This window comes from Elephas maximus, chromosome 2 (genome assembly GCF_024166365.1).
Source record: "Elephas maximus indicus isolate mEleMax1 chromosome 2, mEleMax1 primary haplotype, whole genome shotgun sequence".
Taxonomy (NCBI): domain Eukaryota; kingdom Metazoa; phylum Chordata; class Mammalia; order Proboscidea; family Elephantidae; genus Elephas; species Elephas maximus.
Window position 1 is genome coordinate 37,046,766 of NC_064820.1, and position 24,095 is coordinate 37,070,860.

General features: G+C 42.8%; 1 protein-coding gene across 10 annotated transcripts in view; it reads left to right on the forward strand.

Moving 5' to 3' along the window:
* PDZD2 (PDZ domain containing 2) overlaps positions 1 to 24,095 on the forward strand; it is a 575,078-nt gene that overhangs the window by 419,704 nt on the left and 131,279 nt on the right. The window contains exon 1 of one of the 10 annotated variants that reach the window (XM_049861671.1): positions 12,736 to 22,364. The exons of the other annotated variants lie outside the window; for them this stretch is intronic. The gene's annotated coding sequence lies outside the window, so the exon portion shown is untranslated. Of the gene's footprint in view, positions 1 to 12,735; positions 22,365 to 24,095 lie in introns of those variants that run through there. 10 annotated transcript variants of the gene reach the window in all.

Sequence of the window (24,095 nt, forward strand, 5' to 3'; positions counted from 1 at the left end):
CTGCAAGAGAAAGACCTGGCGATCTGCTCCCATAAAGATTACAGCCTAGGAAAACCTATGGAGCAGTTCTACTTTGTCACATGGGGCTACTATGAGTAGAAATAGACTAGACGGTACCTAACAACAACAACAAGAAGCTAAGACGGGGCATGGGCTGCTTTCCATAGTCCATTCTAGAAGCAGTCAGAGGTCAGAAAACTATGGCCCAGTTCAATTCCTGCCCACTCCAGCCTGTTTTTGCATGATCTAGGATCTAAGAGTGTTTTTTACATTTTTAATTGGTTGTATAAAGAATATAGGATAGAGACTTATGTGGCCCGCAAAGCCACGTATTTGCTATCTGGTCCTATAGAAAAAACATTTGCAGACACCTTGATTTTTAATACCATTCATAGGGGTACGGTTAGTGGGTTAATCCTCTAAATCCTCTGTAGTTCGAATGGGCTGTTGTTTTGGAAATGGATTTAGTTTCTTGGTTTGTGTTAATTGGCATTATTGCCTTCGAAAGAGTAGATTCAGGAGCAGAGAGGTTGAAGATTGTCCGTAGGCTTCAAACAATGGTAAAGGACTGCCAGATCAACTACGCTCCTTCAGTTGGAGCATCCCCTTTCCCCTCGTGTGTGAACCTGCTGTTGAAGATACCTATGAGACTGGCCACATGTGGAGGCCATTCCCTGCTAAAAGAACTTGGTGGAGACCAAAACTTGGCTCATTTACACAAAATATATTCAGCTCGCTCTTTCTCTTTTACAGTCTTCTTGAGTGTGGCTACTTTGGGAAAAGACAGTTTCTGTAATAAACAAAAAAAAAGATATTTAAGTGAATTGTCGAGTTTACTCACATTTAGACCAATGTTTCTTTATGGCTCTTTAAGAAAGCTTACTTCAGGCTTGCCAGGCTTTCCCCTGAACATGCAGTTCTCCTCTACCCAGCACAGATTTTTCATTGTTAATGTTATTTCTAATAAGGGAAGAGGAAAATCTGGTGACCTTGGTCATGTTTAACTTCTGTCAGAACTACAAGCCTGCATATGGAGCTGGCTCCTTTAAGTAGCTTATTGTCCATTGTAGAAACACAGGAAAAGTTCTCACAAGGAGGTTGTAGTCTAAGAGGGGAAAAATAAAATGGCTGCTATATTTCCCCCACTCCACCCCCGAGGACATTCAACTTGTATCCTGTATTTGGAAATTAGATGCTGTCAGTAGAGAAGAATGGGGGTGGGGCCTAGTTTGACAAAAACAAGTGAGGAAGGATGAAAATATGAATAGAATGGTGCTCCATGGGAATTCAGGCCTAGAAAAACAAGATGGCGCCAATGAACTCGTCATGGCAGGTTATCAGAGTTGAGAGGATTGAGTACGTTAATCTACCATGTGAGGTAGGCACCTTTGTCTGTATTTAGAAAAGGGGTTGGCTCTGAAGGTAGAGATTAAGCAACCTGCTGTTCCTGTATGTGCTGGAGTTTCAGACACAGCCAGAAACCTGATTTGCGTAACTGCTGAAACTCAAATGGAAACCAACCAGACTGAGGCGGGGACTCCCCAAGTGAGGGTAGTTAGTTAGGAATCACAGCACATGAGGGAATTTCTCAAGCTTGCTCAAGAGATGTGGCACTGTGTGGCTGCAGGACTCAGTGGAATAGGCTCTGGGGTGAAGGGTCAGCTTTGGGTTCCCAGCAGGCTATGAATGGAGGGTGAGGAACCTCTTCTCTGCATGGGTTGGTGGTGTATATGTAAGAGCTGTAGAGCTCCCTGCATCTCAAGGTAGCATGAGGGACCCTGTCTAAGTTATCTAGGGCTGCTGTAACAAAAATACCACAAGTGGATGGCTTTAACAAAGAGAAATTTATTCTCTCACAGTCTAGGAGGCTAGTAGTCCAAATTCAGGGTGGCAGTTCCAGGGGAAGGCTTTCTCTCTCTTGTTAGCTCTGGAGGCAGGTCCTTATCATCAGTCTTCCCCTGGTCTAGGAGCTTCTCAGCACAATGGCCTTAGGTCCAAAGGACATGTGTACTCCGGTTCTTCTTGTTAATAATGCGGGTCCTCTGTCTCTGCTCCTTTCTCTCTTTTATACCTCAAAAGAGATTGACTCAAGATACAACCTCACCTTGTAGATTGGGTCCTGCCTCATTAACTGCCTCTAATCCTGCATCATTAACTTCATAGAGGTAGGATTTATAACAACATATGAAAATCACATCAGATGACAAAATGGTAGACAATCACACAATAGTGGGAATCATGGTGTAGCCAAGTTGACATACATTTTGGGGGGACACAATTCAAACCATAGTAGACTCTTTCTCTTCTGAGCCATGCAACCAGGCTGGCTCACAAAGAGACAAAAACATCCAGGCGGTCAAGTCTGATCAGTAGCTAGAGTGGAATGCGAGCCATGAGCAGCCAGCCTTTAATGGAGTCTGTGGGCCAACTCATTTAGAGAATGTTCGGAGGCTAGGCATTTAGCTCAAAGCTGAAGTATCTGCCCGCTGCCTTTGGCTGTCTAACAGGGCTGGAATCTGACCTCCATTTGTCCCTTTTTTTCCTGACGGTGCCTGGAATGTATACATATGCATGCAGAAGGGTGTGAACCTAGAGGAGAGGGACAACCAAGCAAAATAGACATTATGATTCTGCGTTAGAAGAACTGCAGCCATGTCCTTGAAAAGGAATCACATAATTTCACATCTCAGTGCCTGACATGGGATTCTTTTGTGTTTATGTACAAGTTGTGCCCCTTTTAAGAACTTCCATAGGCAACGCACCCTCTCATTTTCAAACATGATTTCTATACATTGCCTGCATTGTATGGGAAGGGGGATGGTATGAGAGTTACACAAAATCCCTCTCAACTTGGAGGTCCTGACTGCGTTTTCCTGAGTGGCCAGGGAACAAAATGGCGGCACTCCTCCTCCCTTGACATGGCATTTGCTCCACTTAGCAAGGGCAGAGAAGGCTGATTGTGTTCCATTATGAGATCTTATAACTTTGTTGTCCCCTGTGGACACACCTGCCCCAAGTTTCTTGGTTTATTAAATCCAAGTGTGTCTGGGCACACAGCCACACTGTGACTCCATAGATGGCCACAGTAGGGCACAGTGTAAACTCCTCACAGTCCTAACTCAGCTACAAGGTCCTTGTGCAATGAGCCAGGCCATGATAGCCATTGATCTGGGACTCTAGATTTGCCTCCCTTTTGATGATCTATTCCTGAAAAATCAATCCAACTATATCTTAAAGGCACCAGAGGAACTTGGCACTTAGAGGGACACTAAGAGTGACGCCTTCGGTTAAAGGGATGGATCAACCCATATTTTGTATTTTGGGTATGTTCAAAGTTTGGAGGCCAATGGGGCAAATTTCCGGGAAAATTAGAACACGAATGGAAGGTCCCCAGCCAGGGGAGAGAGAGGCTGGGGGAGGGGGGGCGGGAGGCGGGGGAGGATCGTGATTCAAAGATATACTTGACCTTCTGAATGGCATAGTTTTGTCCCAGGATTCATGATGGTGCTCTTGATGTGACAGCAATCCTTTACTCTTGCCTTTTGCTCCTGTTTCTGCCGCTTTGGCAAAACAAAATGTTCTTATATCTTCTGCTGGCTGGCTCTATCAGCGAGGGGAGGGCTCTGCCTTCCAAGGAGCCCTGTCTCTAACTTGCCAAATTCCACCTTTGCCTTCAGTTTGCAACACTTTGACTTAAGTTGCCAGACGGCTGCCTGTGGGGTAGAGGGTTGACTGTTGGCAGTAAGCTGCTGGCTTTGGAAAACATCACAGGTATTTTATTGTAACAGATGCAAGACAGTTTTGGCAGCCACGCAATAAAGTCCTGGAGGGGAGACAGAAAATTACCTCTAAACGCTGTAGGAAAGAAGGTGGCAGAAAACGAAGGATGCAGTTTGGATATGTAAAGCTAAGTCCTTTGCACAATCCACTTTGCAGGCTAGAACTTGCTTGGCTTCAGTTTTATCCCTCAAGTGAGTCGAAGAAAGTTAAAAGAGTATGAGAGCACTGAAGCTGAGAAATATACCTGGGAATCACCCTGGTCCGTGAGGATTTTATTGGGGTTCCAGCGGCCCAACCAAACTTGGTGTTGGTGGAAATCCTTCTCTGTTCATAAGGCCAAGATACTAATTGCAGTTGTTAGCTGCTGTTGAGTTGGCCCCCAATTCGTGGTGACACCGTGTGTGTCAGAGTAGAACTGTGCTCCACAGGTCTTTTTTTATTATTATTATTCAAAAATTTTATATAAAAACCATTTTATGACATTAGTTGCAGTCCTCACAAAGTGACAGAACTCTCCCCCTTTCCCTTTCCACCCTGGGTTCTCCCTGTCCAGTCATCTAGTTTTCCTGTCCCTTCCTGCCTTCTCATATTGCTTTTGGGCAGGTGTTGGCCATTTGCTCTTATATACTTGATTGAACTAAGAAGCGTGTTCCTCACATGTGTTATTGTTTATTTTATAGGCCTGCCCTAATCTTTGGCTGAATGGTAAATTTCGGGAGTGACTTCAGTTCTGAGTTAGCAGGGTGTCCGGAGCCCTAGTCTTGGGAATTCCTCCAGTCACCATCAGACCAGTGAGTCTGGTCTTTTTTTTCTGAATCTGAATTTTGTTTTACATTTTCCTCCCATTCTGCCCAGGACCCTCTATTGTGATCCCTCTCAGAGTGGTTGGTGGTGGTAGCCGGGCATCATCTAGTTCTTCTGGGCTCAGGCTGGTAGAGGCTGTGGTTCATTAGTCCTTAAGACTAATATTTTCCTTATGCCTTTGGTTTTCTTCATTCTCCTTTGCTCTAAACGTGCTGGGACCAATAGATGTATCTTAAATAGCCACTCACAAGCTTTTAGGACCCCAGATGCTACTTACTAAAGTAGAATGTAAAACACTTTCTTTATGAACTATGTTATGCGTTTGACCTAGATGTCCCTCAAGACCATAGTCCCCAGCCTTCATCCCCAGTAACTCCATCCCTAAAGGTGTTTGGATATGTCTAGGAAGCTTCCGTGACTTTGCTTTGGTCGAGCTGTGCTAACTTCCCCCATATTGTATGTTGTCTTTCCCTTCACCAAAGTTAACACTTGTCTGCTGTCTAGTTGGTGATTTCCGCTCCCTACCTCTCCTCTCTCTCGTAACCATCAAGATTGTTTTCATCTATATGTAAACCTTTTCTTGGGTTTTTATAACAGTGGCCTCATACAGTATTTGTCCTTTTGTGAGTTATTTCAGTCGGCATAATGCCCTCCTGATTCATCCATGTTGTAAGATGCTTTGTGCCCATAGGGTTTTCAATGGTTGATTTTTCAAAAATAGCTTTCCAGGCCTTTCTTCTGAGGCACCTCTGGGTGGACTGAAACTGTCAACCTTTTGGTTGGCAGCTGAGCACCATAACCGTTTGTACCACCCAGGGACTCCTGAGACACTACTAGACATTTCTAAATGGATTTCTTTGTTTGAGTAACCAAAATATAGCACCTCATCGGAAAAGTGAGTGGATAGAAGCAGTTATTTCTAGCTCTACACAGGAGAAATATCAGTCATCTCTTTAGCCTTCTGGTGACTTAATCATTACCTCTGTTGCCACTGGGATTTCAGAATGGGGAGAGAATCTACTATCAGTTCTAGTCTTTTTATTCAACTCAGTAGCACTCAGCAACATTTCATCTTACTCCAGAAGCAACCTCTGGGTTATTCTAAAACCTAAGCATTCTCAAAGCTGAGCTATCTAGCTCAGCTTGCATGTAGTCACTTTTCAATGCCAGATGACCGTAATAACACAGTGCTGGTTTTTAAAATCAAATTTACTGTGAGAGAGTGTTAATCCACAAATCTCAAAGCCATGACTTTTCCTCTGCTCCTCACCCATTTTTTGTATTAGGACTCTATCTTAGGTTAGCAGCCCCTGAACCAGAATCGGTGGAAAACTACATAAAGATAATGCAACTAACTAATTGGAGGATGTTCAGACTGCAAAGTTGAAGTGAGCGAACTTAGATAAGGAAAAGCTAAGCGTCCGTGATTATTACCCTTGCGTGTGTGCGCATGTGCGTGTGCACACAAGTGCTTGTATTAGGGAGGGAGAAGACCTGTAGGTCTGCAAGCTGAAATTATGTCACGGAACACTGAACTTGGAAACAGGGCTATTTTTGAGTAAAAATCCTTATGTAAGACTGTGTCTCAATTTATAGGTCTTCTCTCTTATAAACATGCGGCCCAAAAACACTCACATGTTTGTTTTTGTGAGAGAGATGCGTAGAGTTGTAGTAGCAGCTCCTCTGTAAGAGTTCAAACCAAGTGTCAGATGAACGCCCCAAGGGTAATGTTTTAGGCTCCGTTTAGCTTTCATGGCACTTTGGTTCGTGGGCGAGGAAAATAGCCTGCAGAGTGGTGTTGATGCCTTGGATGTACAATTCTGAAATTCAGAGACAAATCGATTTTGGCTTTTCCTGAAAATGGATCTTATTGTGAGAACCACAGTTGACATGGCTGTGGGAAGTGTTGCTTATTCTTGGCAAGAAAATTACCCTGAAAAGGTGGTTTATGATCCAAGAGACAGAGGGCTGGCCCCGGGCTCTCTGGCAGAGCAGGGGGAACGTCCCAGAACTCAGTTTCAGTAATTTATATTAAATCCACATTTGTATGCAAGTACCTGTGCAGTTGAGAAGGCAGCTCCCTACAAAATGGGGTTATTTTGGTTACGTCATGTAATGGTGTTCAGAAAGTAGCATGGCACCTCTGTTTCAGAACTATCTGGAACCCAACACACATATTTAATACTTATTAAATATGTAAGTGCTTAGCCCTGTGGTAGGTACTGAGTGGAAACCAGCTGATGGGAACCAAAAAGGCTAAAATCCTTCGTTGTCGATTCTGACTCATAGCGGCACTGTAGGACAGAGTTGAACTACCCGTAGGGTTTCCAAGGCTGTAAATCTTTAGAGAAGCAAACTGCCACATCTTTCTCCCACAGAGCGGCTGGTGGGTTTGAATCGCCAACTTTTCGGTTAGCAGCTGAGCACTAAACCACTGCACCACCAGGGCTCCTAGCGGTAGGTAATAGCTTCACTCTTGTAACACTGATTGTGGGAAAAGAAGTCCCAGGAGGGGGAAAGTGGGATAATTCCAGACACAAAGTTCACCTGTTTCAAAGTATTTTTTTATGTTCAGTCTTTGGGAGCCCAGTGCAACTCACAGGCCAGGAAGTGAACAAGTGAAGCTGAGGCCCTGGAGTGACGGCCAAGGTAGAAGGTGGGGCAGCGCATGCGTGCACATGTCTCCCCATGACTGTCGTGGAAATTAGTTCCCTGGAAAGTAGCTGCAGCTGTGGCCTGTGAGGAGCTGTTTCCTGAGCTCACGCAGGTGAGAGCCAGGTGAAGAACCAACAGTGCACACAGCTGCCTGTCTGTAGCCAATTACCTCAGCCCGGCACAGTGTGAAGAGGGCACGATTATCATCTGATCCCTGTCGTGTGTGGCGACCATATGCTTGGCTTGGAGGAACATTGAATGTGGTTTTCTTCTTTCTCAAAGGCTGATTTATTAAGTGTGTAATTAGATGATGCAAGTTGTATATCTTTGTAAGATTTTCATAGACATTTGCAAGTTAGGGAAAGGCCCTTTGTAGAATTTCAGGGGGGAAAAAGTCATTGGCCCTCCACAACCTGGGCAGTTATCTTTAATAACCCAGGGCCCTTGGTTCTGACCAGCTATCTCCTGAGGTGTCCTGTTGTTGGTCTTGGTCAGACCACTTATATCACATGGCCAGCTGATGGCTTAGACAGGGAGTTACAGGGTGGTCTCAGAGGTCCACAACTGACGCTCAGCATTGCGGACCCAGAAATCAATTTTGTGTGGACAGCCAGTGGTTGTCAGCTGTCTGGACATTGACTCATGCTGACCAAACTCGAACACTGGTATGAATCAGTCCAAAATGAGTGATTAGTTCGTTAATTCCTAGTAAAGGAGGGTGCCTTTCAGTCACCAAATATTTTACGGCCATCTTTTTTTGTTTGTTGTTTTCTGCCATCTTAGCCCTATATCCCCAGGAAACGTAGTTGAGTATGAGGATTTAACAGGGAATAAGTCTTAAGAAATCTTCCAGAGATAGAGCTAGACTCAGCGTCCATCTCTTTCAGCTGAATAATCACTCCAGAATGCTCTCAGTCTTTAGGCTTGCGTTGTCTAGATTCCCTTAAAACCATTCTCTCCCCCGCCAATCTTCTTTCCTCAGATGTGGTAATCCAGGTGGCTCTGCTTCAGCTGTAGTATTCTAGGCCCTGCCTGTCTGAGACCATCAGCTAATCTCTTGGATGAATCTGCGTGTTTCCTGGGTCTCCTCGCCCACCCACACGTGTGTGGGTCTTCTGTGAGGGGTGGGTGTAGATGGTGGGAGGTGGAACGTCTCTGGGTGAACAGCTCCTCCATTACGGGGTGATTCTTAGTACTTCCACTCTCAGGGCTGATCCCTGTAGGAGCAGCAATCCCAGACTTGAGGGAGCCAAGATGACACCCTTCTAACTGGAAGAGTTCTACACATTCTTCCTGAACCAAACTAGCTGCCATTGAGTCAATCCTGACTGATGGCAACTCCACATGTGTCAGAATAGAACTTTGTTCCATAGGTTTCCAATGGCTGACTTTTTGAAAGTAGACTGCCAGGCCTTTCTTCCCAGGTGCCTCTGGGTGGACTTGAACCTCCAAACTTTTGTACCTTGTACTTTGGAAAAACATGCTGTTTTATACCAGTCTATGCAGGAAGAGTCCTTATTAATCATCTACTCCCAAAAGTCATCTTGTGAACCTAGATGTGTCACAAGAGGCACTTTATAAAACACAGGTTGCTGGGCCACATCCGTCATGTTTGGGTGGGGTCTGGAGTCGTATTTGTATAACATCTGCAGAAGTATAGGAATTGCCTGGATGGTGGTCACCTGTTTCAGTAGTGTTTCTGTGTCCCTGCCCTCCTGCGGTGTTGCAGAGTGTTAAGTGCTTGATTACAGGCTGAAAGGTTCGCAGTTCAAACCCACCCAGAGGCAGCTCAGAAGAAAGGCCTGGCGATCTGCTTCCTAAAGGTCACAGCCTTGAAAGCCCTATGGAGCACGGTCCTACTCGGCACATAAGGGGTCACCATGAGTTGGAATCAACTGGATAGCAACTAACAACACCTGTCACCACTGGTGGTGGGTCAGTGAGAGATCTTTTTTTCTTGTTTATACTTTTCTGTTTTGTTTAAATCTTTTATATAGTGAACATATGTCATCTTATAACACAGTCTGTTTTCTCCTTCAAACAAAAGAATCCCCCATTACTCATAATTATCCAAGTCTGGAAACCACTGCAGTAGACCATTATTCCACCCACAGAACCGATTTATGAGTGACAAAACAGAGGGTCCACGCAACCCTAGGAGCCCTAATACAAGGTATAACCAGAATACAAAACATTACCAAAAATGATGAAGAGAAACCCGATAACTGGGAGCTCCTAAAAATCAAACACCTATGCTCATCTAAAGACTTCACCAAAAGAGTAAAAAGACCACCTACAGATTGGGAAAGAATTTTCAGCTATGACATCTCCGACCAGCGCCTGATCTCTAAAATCTACATGATTCTGTCAAAACTCAACCACAAAAAGACAAACAACCCAATCAAGAAGTGGGCAAAGGATATGAACACACATTTCACTAAAGAAGATATTCAGGCAGCCAACAGATACATGAGAAAATGCTCTCGATCATTAGCCATTAGAGAAATGCAAATTAAAACTACGATGAGATTTCATCTCACACCAGCAAGGCTGGCATTAACCCAAAAAACACAAAATAATAAATGTTGGAGAGGCTGCGGAGAGATTGGAACTCTTATACACTGCTGGTGGGAATGTAAAATGGTACAACCACTTTGGAAATCTATCTGGCGTTATCTTAAACAGTTAGAAATAGAACTACCATACAACCCAGAAATCCCACTCCTGGGAATATACCCTAGAGATACAAGAGCCTTCACACAAACAGATATATGCACACCCATATTTATTGCAGCTCTGTTTACAATAGCAAAAAGTTGGAAGCAACCAAGGTGTCCATCAACGGATGAATGGTTAAATAAATTGTGGTATATTCACACAATGGAATACTACGCATCGATAAAGAACAGTGACGAATCTCTGAAACATTTCATAACATGGAGGAACCTGGAAGGCATTATGCTGAGCAAAATGAGTCAGAGGCAAAATGACAAATATTGTATAAGACCACTATTATAAAATCTTGAGAAATAGTAAACCTGAGAAGAACACATACTTTTGTGGTTACGAGGGGGGGAGGGAGGGAGGGTGCGAGAGGGTTTTTTATTGATTAATCAGTAGATAAGAACTGCTTTAGGTGAAGGGAAAGACAACACTCAATACATGGAAGGTCAGCTCAGTTGGACTGGACCAGAAGCAAAGAAGTTTCCAGGATAAAATGAATGCTTCAAAGGTCAGCGGAGCAAGCGCGGGGGTCTGGGGAACATGGTTTGCGGGGACTTCTAAGTCAATTGGCAAAATAATTCTATTATGAAATCATTCTGCATCCCACTTTGAAATGTGGCGTCTGGGGTCTTAAATGCTAACAAGCGGCCATCTAAGATGCATCAATTGGTCTCAACCCACCTGGAGCAAAGGAAAATGAAGAACACCAAGGCCACACGACAACTAAGAGCCCAAGAGACAGAAAGGGCCACATGAACCAGAGACCTACATCATCCTGAGACCAGAAGAACTAGTTGGTGCCCGGCCACAATCGATGACTGCCCTGACAGGGAGCACAGCAGAGGACCCCTGAGGGAGCAGGAGATCAGTGGGATACAGACCCCAAATTCTCATAAAAAGACCAAACTTAATGGTCTGACTGAGACTAGAGGAATCCCGGCGGCCATGCTCCCCAGACCTTCTGTTGGCACAGGACAGGAACCATCCCCGAAGACAACTCATCAGACATGAAGGGGACTGGTCAGCGGGTGGGAGAGAGACGCTGATGAAGAGTGAGCTAATTATATCAGGTGGACACTTGAGATTGTGTTGGCAACTTTTGTCTGGAGGGGGGTGGGAGGATAGAGAGAGAGGGAAGCCGGCAAAATTGTCAAGAAAGGAGAGACTGAAAGGGCTGACTCAAGAGGGGGAGAGCAAGTGGGAGTAGGGAGTGAGATGTATGTAAACTTATATGTGACAGACTGATTGGATTTGTAAACGTTCACTTGAAGCTTAATAAAAGTTATAAAAAAAAAACAGAGGGTCCACGGATGAACTAGCTAACTGGTATTGGGGTTCCAGGACTGAATAGTTTGGAAACAATTGGGTTAATGTGCAAAGACCACACCCAATATACATCTGACTGCTCTTGACTAGATCGTTATTCTAAGCCCCACGGGCCTTGTTCCTGGGGTGTTCCAGTAGAGCCGCAGTCACCAAATGCATGGGCATTATTTAGGTAGGGCGCCGGACCAAATTTAACCCAACCGTTGTAACACAAGCATCATCCTCTCTTCTCCACTAAAATGTGAGTGACATCAGCCATCCTGATGTTTCCACAACTGATACACTGAGGTCCCCCAAAGCTCCCCAGCAGTCTCGCCTCTTCATTAGGCCACTTAACCCCTTACAGCCCCAACTTCCCCATCTGTAAAATGAAGATACTTCTGCATACCTCCTTAAACAGCTATCGTGAAAATCAAGTGAAAGAACATATGAGAAAGGGCTTTGGGGGGAAACAAAAAATAAAAAGCCTTATGTCAGTTTACGGTGATCTCATCATCATCAGGGAGCCCTGGTGGCCCAGTGGTTAAGCACTCTGCTATTAACTGAAAGGTCGAAGGTTTAAAACCACCAGCGACTCCGCTCCGTAGGAGAAAGATGTGGCCATCTGCTTCTGTAAAGATGACAGCCTTGGAAGCCCTACTTTGTCCTATAATAGCATTGCTATGAGTTACTTCACTGGCACACAACAACATCACTTTACGTTTCTCCTGAGAGGCTCCAAGTAGAATCACTACAGGTGAAATAAATACTTAATTTTATTATAACCCAATGAGAAGCCTACTTTATGGGGGGCAAGGAGAGGAGGCGGAGATTAGGATTCCCCTAGAAATGGATCAGTTCTGAATGTCCTGATTAAAGTAGCTTAATGGCCCATTAGTGAGTCATTTCCCCTCCCTCTGCCCTTTGCATGGCCGCTTGCCATCTACACTCCGGAGCCTGTGAGCCTGCGATGGTTTGGGTGAGCGAGTTGGTACATGTGAGGCAGAGAATATTCTGTCTGTTTACAGGCAGGCCTTGCTTTTCATGCCTCTCCTGCTGCTCGGGGTTGTGAAAATGCGTCAAGATTTTTCATTTCAAGAATGGCAGGGTCGTCGACCTTGTGTTCCAGACTGGATTAAGAACCAGACAGATTTTAATATCTGTAATAAGTTTCTGCAACGGTTCCAACAAAGATATTCCTAGAGTGAATAAAGCTTTCTTTTTTTCTCTAAGAAATAATACTGCTTATTTGAGAATGAGGGAACCCAGTCTGTGATAATTCGTCTTTCAGGATACTAAGCATCAATGATGTCTCCATTTTTGTTACTGTTGTTACTTACCATCCAGTCACTCCAACTCATGGCAGCTCTGTGTACAACAAAACAAAGTGTTGCCTGGTCCTGTGCCGTCCTCACAATCCTTGGTTTGCTCGAGCCCATTGTTGCAGCCACTGTGTATTTTTTCATACACATAGGGTTTTCACTAGGTAATTTCTAGAAGTAGATTACTAGACCTTTCTTTCTATTCTTTCTTAGTCTGGAAGCTTCACTGATAACCTGTCCACTACGGGTGACCCTGCTGGTATTTGAAATACCGGTGGCATAGCTTCCAGCATCATAGCAACACACAAACTATGATAGTATGGTGGACTACAGACAGGTGGTAAATGTCTCCATAGAGTTGCTTAAAGAAAATTTACAGGTAATTTGGTTCTGTGTGTGTGCATGCGCGCACGTGCACGTTAGGTGCTGCTGAGTCAATTCCAACTCACAGCAATCCTATATACAACTGAACAAAACACTGCTGGGTCCTGCACCATCCTCACAGTTATTGCTATGTTTGAGCTCATTGTTGCAGCCACTGTGTCAGTCCACCTTGTTGAGGGTCTTCCTCTTTTTTGCTGACCCTCTGCCTACCAAGCATGATATCCTTCTCCAGGGACTGGTTCCTCCTGACAACGTGCTCGAAGGACATGAGATGAAGTCTTGCCGTCCTTGCTTCTAAGGAGCACTCTGACTGTATTTCTTCCGAGAAAGGTTTGTTTATTCTTCTGGCAGTTCATGGTATATTCAACATATTTGGCTGTATAAGGTATACATAGAAAATTGAAATAAACTACAAGAAATCGATTCTTATGGGACTCTAATTAATGACAGGGCATAGATTATGTACGTTTACTAGCTCTGAGATCATACAAGTCTATGAAACTTCCTGGGTTGGAATGATTAGGAAGCGTTCATGGGAGAGGCTGGGAAAATGGAGCAGTAAGCAGGGAAGATTCAGTTTTGTTCACTTCTGTTCAGTGGATTCTTTCTACACATGCTGATAAATAAAACTGCATTGCTGTTGACGAATGGAAGATGGTTTGGGGAGGCAGGGTGTTTGGTTTGCATGAGCATTCATACTTTTAAATCAACTCATGTTTACTGCAGTAGAATTTACATAGACTCTTTAGAGAATTTTACCCAAGTCTAGAAAGAATTAAATGTAGTACACCTAAAGTACAAAATTAACACATTAGGCTAACATAAGAAACTGAAGGAAAACCCTTTTAGTTGTGCCGTTCGTAAATTCTGACAAAGGCAGAGAGTCACATAAATTACCACCACACTGAAAAGGAGAACCTTTTCATCACCGCATAAAATAGCCCATTGTAATCATCCCCTCTCCTCACCCCCAGCCTCTGGTAACCACTGCTCTGTTCTCTGTCCTTATTGTTTTGCCTTTTCTAGAATGTATGTAGTCTGGCTTCTTTCACTTACAGTGCATTTGGGATTCATTCATGTTGTTTCATTTACCAGTAGTCCGTTCCTTTTTATTGTCACGTAGAATTCCATTGCATAGACGTGGCAGAGTTGGTTTACCCATTCACTCTTTGAATGCGCTGTTACATCGGATAGTGGTCTGTGTAGCATCTCAGGAAAGATGGGTTTTCTCTCTTCTCAACCAAACAGCCTCCTGGACATAGAAGTTGTATATTGCGTGTGATCTCTGATCTTCAGTCAAGCTTGACTGTCATCTTTTAGGACCTGCTGAAGCTCAGGGAAAAAAAAAGAAATGTATAATATTCGTTCTGGAAAAGACAAAACTGTGGAGACTGTAAAAAAGATCAGTGGTTGCCAGGGGCTCAGGGCAAGAGGGAGAGGGAGGAATAGGTTGAGCACAGGGTGTTTTTAGGGCTGTGAAGTTATTCTGTATGATACTGTAAAGGTGGCTCAAGACATTATGCACTATCAAGACCCATAAGACTGTAGAAAACAAAGAATGAACCCTAATGTGAACTAGGGACTTTAGTTAATAATAATATATCAATACTCATTCATCAGGTATAATAAATGCAGTATATGAATGGAATGTAAGACTTTCAGGAGAAACTGTATAGGGAGAAAGGGGATATGTGTGAATCTGTGCTTTCTGTACACTTTTTCTATAAATCAATAACTGTTCTAAAAAATAAAAGTCACTTAAGAAAAAATACAATATTTAGACAGGATGTATGTTTTATTTTTCTTTGCCTGCAACCATCAGCATTAGATTTTGCCTGTTACATACAGATTTTATTTCTATTTCTTATTACATTTTTTAAATGAGTTTAAACATCTCATTTTTGGGGGGGAGGGGCTTGGTTTTTAAGAAAAATCTACTCAGCATCTCTAAAGGAAATCTGTCACTGTTTTAATATTATGACTTTTTAATTGAATTATAATTATTACAAAAACAGGGATGCCAGATTTTTTAATCTCTTACAAAGTACTGTTTTCAGTTTAAAACTGGACTTCCTCCACCAAGTGTCTGTGGTAATACTGTTGAGGTATCTATGCCAAGAGATGTAGTTATATCGTAAACACTGCACTCTGAAATTCAGGCTGGGTAGAGAAAGGGATATTACAGAAGCAGCAGTTTGAAAGAATTACATGATGGGAATGTCTGAATTTGTAACCTCTGTGTATCTTTGATTTATGATTTGGTATAAATAACATTTAAAGAAAACCTTCTTGGATTTCATAACTTTGGTTGAAAACTTGTAGGATGCTGATTACAGCATGGAGATTTACTTTAAAGATCCAAAACCAACTATTAGAGCCAGCTAAGTGAATTAGTTGTTTGCTTTTTAATGGGGACAACCTTAAATTATTGCATCCTTAACTACAGAAGAGTTGTTCAGATTGTGTCTAAAATGACAGTTTAAAAAAAAAAAAGTTCTTGCAATTAGTTAATGGATTCTGCAGAAATTTTATTAAGAACACCAGATTCTGTGGCCTCACCTATTTACAAATAAAAGCAATTCCTATCAAAATCACAAAGTCTTATTTTGAAACTTGAACAAAGAAGCTAAAATTCATCTGGAAGCGGGAAAATTGAGTGAATAGCTAAGAAATTTTAATCAGGAGGGGTGTTTTCTCACCAGACAACAAACTATAAAGCTATGGTAATTTAAACAGTATAGCACAGGAATTGATGAATAGACCAATGGAACAGAGTAGGGAATCACAGGTAGGGTCGTAATATGTCAGGAATTTCATGTGTAAAATGAGGTATTTAAAAATTGACATGTCTGTTTAGTAAATGCCATTGAGATAGCTAAAACTTTTAGGAAAAAAAGTATAAAGTTACCTACCTTAAACCCTGCACAAAAATAAATTCCAAATGGGATTAGGAGTTAAACATAAAAATGAAATCTGTGAAAGTATTAGAAGGAAACAGAATATTTTAATCCAAATGGTTTTGTCCAAATGCTTACCGCAGTGCATGGACCATGGTAAACACTCATTAATTATAGCAGCTATTATTATTTCTAAACCCCTTTCCTCACTTAACGATGATTCACATTTAGGAAATGTGACTCTATGTCTAAAAGTATTTTTGTAAAATTCTCTTGCATTTTGACAATTGTTTCCGCCTCTTTTTTTTTTTTTTTTAATGCTCTGAGTGCATTTTCTACCACTCCTTGTTACTGCTCAATGCATAACTTAAATGCCTTGACTGTTGACTTAAGAGTGTCCCTGGCAATATGCTGTACTCTCAAGGGGAGTGCACATCAGGGAGGCAGGGACAAGAGATTACAAAAGGGCTTTGACCCTGCTTAAGGTGTACATAGTCTTGTTGATCCACATGACCTACACATCATGTCATTAGAGAGCAATTTGAGAAAGTTTCATCAAGTGCCAAGTTGAGTTTAGCCAGCCCAGTGCTGGGCACTGAAGGATGCCTAAGACCGGAGCCCTGTAGAACTTCCAGACAGGACCTACCTCTCCAGAGGTAGACCAAGGAGCCCAACAGGTGGTAGATATATGTTCCGGAAACTTTCCCTTTCCTCTTTCTCTTCTGAGATGGACCTTTTCCTAGCTGAGCCCATGCTCTGAGATCGGGGTGATTCCCATGTGAGCCTCTTGAATGCCTGAAGAGAAGGTTGGTTTGCTCAAGGGATAGCTGGTGTCTTAGCTACCTAGTACTGCCATAACACAAATACCACAAATGGTTGGTGGCTTTAAAAAACAAATTTATTTTCTCACAGTTCTCGAGGTTAGGAGTTCAAAATCAGGGTGTGGCTCTGGGGGAAGGGGTACCTCCTTGTCTATTTCAGCTCCTAGTGTTATTGTTGTTAGGTGTTGTCAAGTTGGTTCAGACTCATAGCAACCCTGTGCACAAGAGAATGAAGCACTGCCCGGTCCCGTGCCATCCTTACAATCATTGTTACACTTGAGCTCATTGTTGTAGCCACTGTGTCAGTCCACCTCCTTGAGGGTCTACCTTTTTTCCACTGACCCTGTACTTTGCCAAGCATGATGTCCGTCTCCAGGGACTGATCCCTCCTAACAACATGTCCAAATTATATAAGATGCAGTTTCGGCATCCTTGCTTCTAAGGAGCATTCTGGTTGTACTTCTTCCAAGACAGATTTGTTCATTCTTTTGGCAGCCCATGGTATATTCAATATTCTTTGTCAACACTACATTTCAAAAGCGTCAGTTCTCCTTCGGTCTTCTTATTCATCGTCCACCTTTCACAGGCGTATGATGCAATTGAAAATACCATGGCTTCGGTCAGGCGCACCTTAGTCTTCAAGGTGACATCTTTGCTATTTAACACTTTAAAGAGGTCCTTTGCAGCAGATTTACCCAAGGGAATGCGTCTTTTGATTTCTGGGCTGTTGATTGTGGATCCAAGTAAAATGAAATCCTTGACAACTTCAGTCTTTCCTCCGTTTATCATGACGTTGCTCATTGGTCCAGTTGTGAGGATTTTTGTTTTCTTTATGTTGAGGTGCAATCCATACTGAAGGCTGTGGTCTCTCATCTTCCCTAGTAAGTGCTTCAAGTCCTCTTCACTTTTCAGCAAGCAGCGTTGTGTTATCTGTATAACACAGGTTGTTAATGAGTCTTCCTCCAATCCTGATGTCCTATTCTTGTTCATATAGTCCAGTTTCTCAGATTATTTGTTCAGCATACAGATTAAATAGGTATGGTGAAAGGATACAACCCTGCCGCACACCTTTCCTGACTTTAAACCAATCAGTATCCCCTCGTTCTGTCCGAACGACTATCTCTTGATCTATGTAAAGGTTCCTCATGAGCACAATTAAGTGTTCTGGAATTCTCATTCTTCACAATGTTATCCATAATTTGTTATGATCCACACAGTCGAATGCCTTTGCATAGTCAATAAAACACAGGTAACAAGGCCAGGGGCTGACTGTGGAACAGACCGTCAGTTGCTCATATGCAAGCTCAAGCTGAAACTGAAGAATATCAGGGCAGGTCCACGAGAGCCAAAATATGACCTTGAGTATATCCTGCCTGAATTGAGAGACCATCTCAAGAACAGATTTGACTCATTGAACACTAGCAACCAAAGACCAGACAAGTTGTGGAGTGACATCAAGGACATCATACATGAAGAAAGCAAGAGGTCATTGAAAAGACAGGAAAGAAAGAAAAGACCAAGATGGGTGTCAGAGGAGATTCAGAAACTTGATCAAGAATGTTGAGCAGCTAAAGCCAGAGGAAGAAATGAAAACAGCTGAACAGAAGATTTCAAAGGGTGGCTAGAGAAGACAAAGTAAACTATCATAATGACATGTGCAAAGACGTGGAGATAGAAAACCAAAAGGGAAGAACACGCTCGGCGTCTCTCAAGCTGAAAGAACTAAAGAAAAAATTCAAGCCTCGAGTTGCAATAGTGAAGGGTTCTATGGGGAAATTATTAAACGACGCAGGAAACATCAAAAGAAGATGGAAGGAATACACAGAGTCATTATACCAAAAAGAATTCGTCAATGTTCAACCATTTCAAGAGGTAGCATATGATCAGGAACCCATGGTACTGAAGGAAGAAGTCCAAGCTGCTCTGAAGGCATTGGCAAAAAACAAGCCTCCAGGAATTGACAGAATATCAATTGAGATGTTTCAACAAACAGATGCAGTGCTGGAGGTGCTTGTCTATGCCGAGAAATATGCAAGACAGCTTCCTGGCCAACTGACTGGAAGAGATCCATATTTATGCCTTTTCCCAAGAAAGGTGATGCAACCGAATGCGGAAATTATAGAATGATATCATTAATATCACATGCAAGTAAAATTTTGCTGAAGATCATTCAAAAATGGCTGCAGTAGTATATCGACAGGGAACTGCCAGAAATTCAGGCTGGTTTCAGAAGAAGAGGTGGAACTAGGGATATCATTGCTGATGTCAGATGGATCCAGCTCCTAGTAGCTGCCAGCAATCCTTCTAGATGCCCGTGTCTCTGTTGTTCTGTCTTCCTCTTCTCCCTTCATATGGCTGTGTCCATTCTTCTCTCTTTATGACTCAGAAGTGATTAGATTTAGAACCCACCCTACTTGGGTATGACCTAATTAACAGAACAAAGAAAACCCTATTTCTAAACAGGATCATATTTACAGGTATAAACCAAAAAAAAACAAATCCGTGCCATCGAGTCAATTCCAACTCATAGTGACCCTACAGGACAGGGTAGAACTGCCCCACAGAGTTTCCGAGGAGCACCTGTTGGATTTGAACTGCCAGCCTTTTGGTTACCAGCAGTGGCATATAACCATTATGCCACCAGGGTTTCATTTACAGGCATAAGGGCCAGGATTTCAGTACGTATTGGAGGAAGAGGGGACACAATTGAATCCGTAACAGACAGCCTCTTCCGAGACTGCACAGGAGTCAACTTTCCCGGAGCACATGGGCCACAGCCCTGTGGCTGGCATCTAGTTGCTCAATATTTTCACCTCCTTTTTTTTTTTTTTGTGTGGATCTCCATTCTCCCTTCACCAGTGGAGATTTTTATATATAGTTGCCATCTTTCCATATGCAGATTAGCAGGCTTAGATACAGTCATTATTAACATTTTTCAAGCATTGTAATTATGCACCTCTTGCCTTATATCTAAATGTCATTTAGTTCCTAACAACCACCTTTTTCAGATGAGGAGACTGAGGCAAAAAGAAAGCAAGTAATTTGCTTTAAGTTCACACAACTGGTGAAAGAATGTGGCGTTAAACCCAGGTCAGCCAGCTCCCAAAAACTGCATACTGCTGGCTGTGTTGTTGTTAGTTGCCATTGAATTGATTCTGACCCCTGGCCACCCCACGTGTGCAGAGTACAACTGTGCTTCAAAGGGTTTTTAAGACTGCCTGTCTTCTGAGATATGTCTGGGTGAGTTTGAACCACCAGCTTTTAGCTAGTAGTCAATTGCTTAACCGTTTTCACCACCCAGGGACTCCTTGTTGGGGCTAGCCCAGCCCATTACCCAGAAACCCTCATATCCTTCCTGAGGCACAGGGAGAATTCTGGAAGATCTTCCTGGCCAGAGTCCAACTAGTTCCTAAAACAGCAGCTGTACCGTCTCTTGTCCTTCTGTGTGGAGGAGGAAGGAGTCTTGGATGAGGAGTCTGGAAGGGCTCCCTGAGGCTTTTTCATCTCTACTCCCAAATTTTATCACTTGTAGACTGACCTACCTCACAACTTTGTAGTGGTCAGACAGTAATGATGATACTACTACTACTAATAGTCTTATGACTCTCCTAAGATATAAAGACTTAATACCAAAATAAGGTGTTAATAATGGCAGTGAAGGTACTAAACTTCTAATTTATCATTTATTCTTCCACTGGTACACTTTGCCTAACACTGTTCTCTTGATCTTTTCCCCTACACTCTTCTGTGTATAAGGCCTTGAGTAGCAAATCCAAATCTAATTGTAGAAGGATAGGAAATTAACCCTGTTTCATGAAGTCATCCATTAGAAATATTGGCATGTCTTAAAGGAGGTGTGAATGGGGACTCCTCCCTTCACAAGGGCTTTTAGGTGAGGCCTGGAAGTCCAGATGTCACTAAGTCTTCATTCTGTTATGTCTGTCCAGGCTTGGCTGACAAGATGGTGGCCCACTGTAGTGCTACAGGAAAATGAAAGCATGCTACCAAGTTAAAACATTTGTTCTGATCACCTGACTGATGCTGTAGGAGAAAGGACAAAGAGAAAACTGAGTCCATCCCAGAGTCAAAGGCCCTTTAAAAACCTGTGTGAAAACTGGACGGTAAACTTTGAAGTCTTTATTGGGTTCGTTTGCTTTTTAAGTAGCCTCTGAAGTATGTTTATTGAGGAGAGAGGCTGAAATGACAGCAGAGCTAATGCCCGTTGGCTCTTTGGCCCAGGAGAAAATGAACAATCACTGGGTGATTTGATCTCTGTGAAGTTCACTGTACCACAAGGTCTCACAGATCACAGCAGAGGCTTCCTGGGGATCATGTAGCTAAAGGCAGGAATGGGGTCAACTTCAAATGTATTACTGAAAATCAGTAAATAACACAATTATGTAAACATTTTCCCTCTGAAACAGAATTGTTTGAGAACCTCGAAGCAGATATAGAACGGGGGAACATGTTGGTTTTCTTACAATTAAGATACCAAATTTCTCTCTCAGATGAATAATTCTGGACACCGTGGTAGTTTTATCCATTGTATGGTTTTAAATGATTTTCCCCATGTTTCCTAGGATTGCCGTAACAAATTACCACAAAGTAAGTGGCTTAAAACAACAGAAATGTATTGTTTCACACTTCTGGAGGCTGGGGTCTGAAATCAAGGTGTCAACAGAGCTGTGCCCTCTCTCTTTGAAGGCTCTAAGGTAGATCGTTTCTTGCCCATTCCCAGTTTCTGGTGATTGCCAGCACTCTCTGGCATTCCTTGGCTTGTGGCAGTATAACTCCGATCTCTGCCGCTGTCTTCATATGGCGTTCTCCTTGGGCGTCTCTTCTCTGTATCTCTTCGGTGAGGACACCAGTTATATTGGATTAAGGACTCACCCTCCTCCACTGTGACCTCATGTTAACTACGATAACTACATCTGCAACAACCATATCTCCAAATACGGTCACATTCTGAGGTACTAGAAAGGACATGAACTTTGGGGGACGCTGTCCTCTCCAGTATACCCCACTTGGTAATATCTTGTTTTACTGTGCCCATAAGGGACACTGGTGATTCAGATTAATGAGGAACTTAATGGTGACGGTTCTCTACATTCTCCTTACGGTGATCTTCAACAGATCTTTCCATTACTTTCATCTCATCAAAATTCGTACATGATGAATGTCTCTTGTTCAGTCCAGATTTGGCTGCTTTTTATTGGTGTAAAGTGATGGTATTGCTGTTGCTAACCAAAAGGTCAGCAGTTCGGATCCACCAGCCACTCCTTGGAAACCCTATGCGGCAGTTCTACCCTGTCCTATAGGGTCACTATGAGTCAGAATTGACTCATCAGCAATGGGAGAACAGCAAATCGCACCTGGAAATCTCTCTCATCTTGTTGTTTAGATACCAGACATCATAATTTAAAAAATCAGGAGATTTTACAGAATTCAAAATGTGAAAATTCCAAACATCCAAGCAGATTGCTTTTGTTTGTTTCTGTTTGGCATGCCACTGTTGTTGTCGTTAGGTACCATCAAGTTGATTCCAACTCATTATGACCCTATGTACAACAGAACGAAACACTGCCTGGTCCTGTGCCATCCTCACAATTACTGCTATGCTGGAGCCCATCCTTGCAGCCACTGGGTCAGTCCATCTCGTTTGGATGCCATAGGTAATTTTTCTCTGTATCTGTAAAATACACATTTAATCCCCAAACCAAAGGATGTGTGTTATTTAAATTTTAGTTAGCAAATCATGTTTGTTCTAATGGATTCATCTGAAATAAATGAGACAGCATGCGTGTCTTGTGAAACAGGGATGATGAAATTTGTCTTGATATTTTTGAAGATTGAATCCAAAGGGGTTTTCAAAATGCTCACTTTAATAAAGCTTCTAAAATAATGTAGTTACTTAAGTCACTTGTTATGCAACCATACAAAACATGATAAAATTATTTTAAACAGGTCTTAGAGGTTTTGTAAGATTATGTATTATTGTGATATAAGTTTAAGAGTCAAAAATGTTTGGAAAAGCTAGAGAAAAAGCAGGAAGCTTTCTAAGACTATGTGGTCAGTTTGAACCAGAGTTAGAGTTATAGTCAAATCCCTGGCCTCAGGGCCTTAAACAAAGTGTTAACCTATACCTGCACTGCTGTCTGCTCCACTAAACCCAGACCTCACCCCCGTTTCCTCCTAGCCTTGCTGACCAAAGGACCTTCTCAGATCTTGGCGGGGCGGGAAACAAGTGAGAGTTTTCCATTGTGGACCGAAGACCACTGTTAAACCAGTTGCCGTCAGGTTGATTCCAACTCTTGGTTCTATTCTTCAGAATAGAACTGCACTCCATTGAGTTTTCAGTGGCTGATTTTCTGAAGTAGATCAGCAGGCCTTTCTTCTGAGGTGCCTCTGGATGGACTCAAACTACTGACCGTTTCATTAGCAGCCAAGCTTATTAACCATTTATACTGCCCAGGAACTCCACAGACCACAAGTACTCCCTGAGGAAAACCTTGCCAGTCCACATTCACTCTTAAGGCCCACTTGCCCCCTTTTATACGTTTTTTGAAATACCCTGTGCTTCTGTTGGAACTTTTTCACACTTTTAATTAATTTGGGTTGACTGTGAGCTCTGTGAGGGCAAGGACTGCCTGCCTTATTCCTTGTGCCACAATGGGAAACTCTCACGTTTCCCCCCACAAGATTCAAGAAGGTCCTCTGATCAAATGCTTATGTTTCTCCCCCTTTCCAAAGCATATTCTCCCTGGTGTGCAGTTCAAGAAATGACTTTTAGGGGTGTTTGTTTTTCTAGGCGGCCCATGGCTCTGATTTTGGTTTTGGATGTTTTCCGTTTAAATAGAAGGGTTCCAAGTCTAGTATGTGCCTTCTGCCAGTTATTTCCTGATGAGAACACTTGGTAATGAAGTGAGTTCCTAATATTCTAAGACCCACTCATAACCCAAACACCCGCACCTGCTTGCAGCTCTGAAGCCGGCTGTGTAAAAACAGAAGGCTGGCTGTTCATGCTGGGTGTGTTTTCTCCCAGGGATGAAAGCCTTTGTCTGCAGAGACCATCTCTAGACAGTTCAATGTGAATGATCTCATGGCATTATAATATGTTGCCACATTTAATATTAAAACAACCAAGCATTTGGAATGCCTCCCTCTGAAAAGGGAAAGAGACCTTCTCAAGGGGGCAGTGGGACCAAAAGGGAGCAACTGTTATCCAGATATTTGTAATAAATGGAGGAGAGGTAAGAGAGCAGTCCTCCAGGCTGCTGGATCAGAGTGTCTGAGTGGTGGATGTTGGGAGAGGTGGGGTCTCTCAGATACACTGGGACCTGACTTATTTGTGGTAGTTGCTTCTGTCATGTGAGCAGCCTGCATATTTCACAGAATATTCAGGA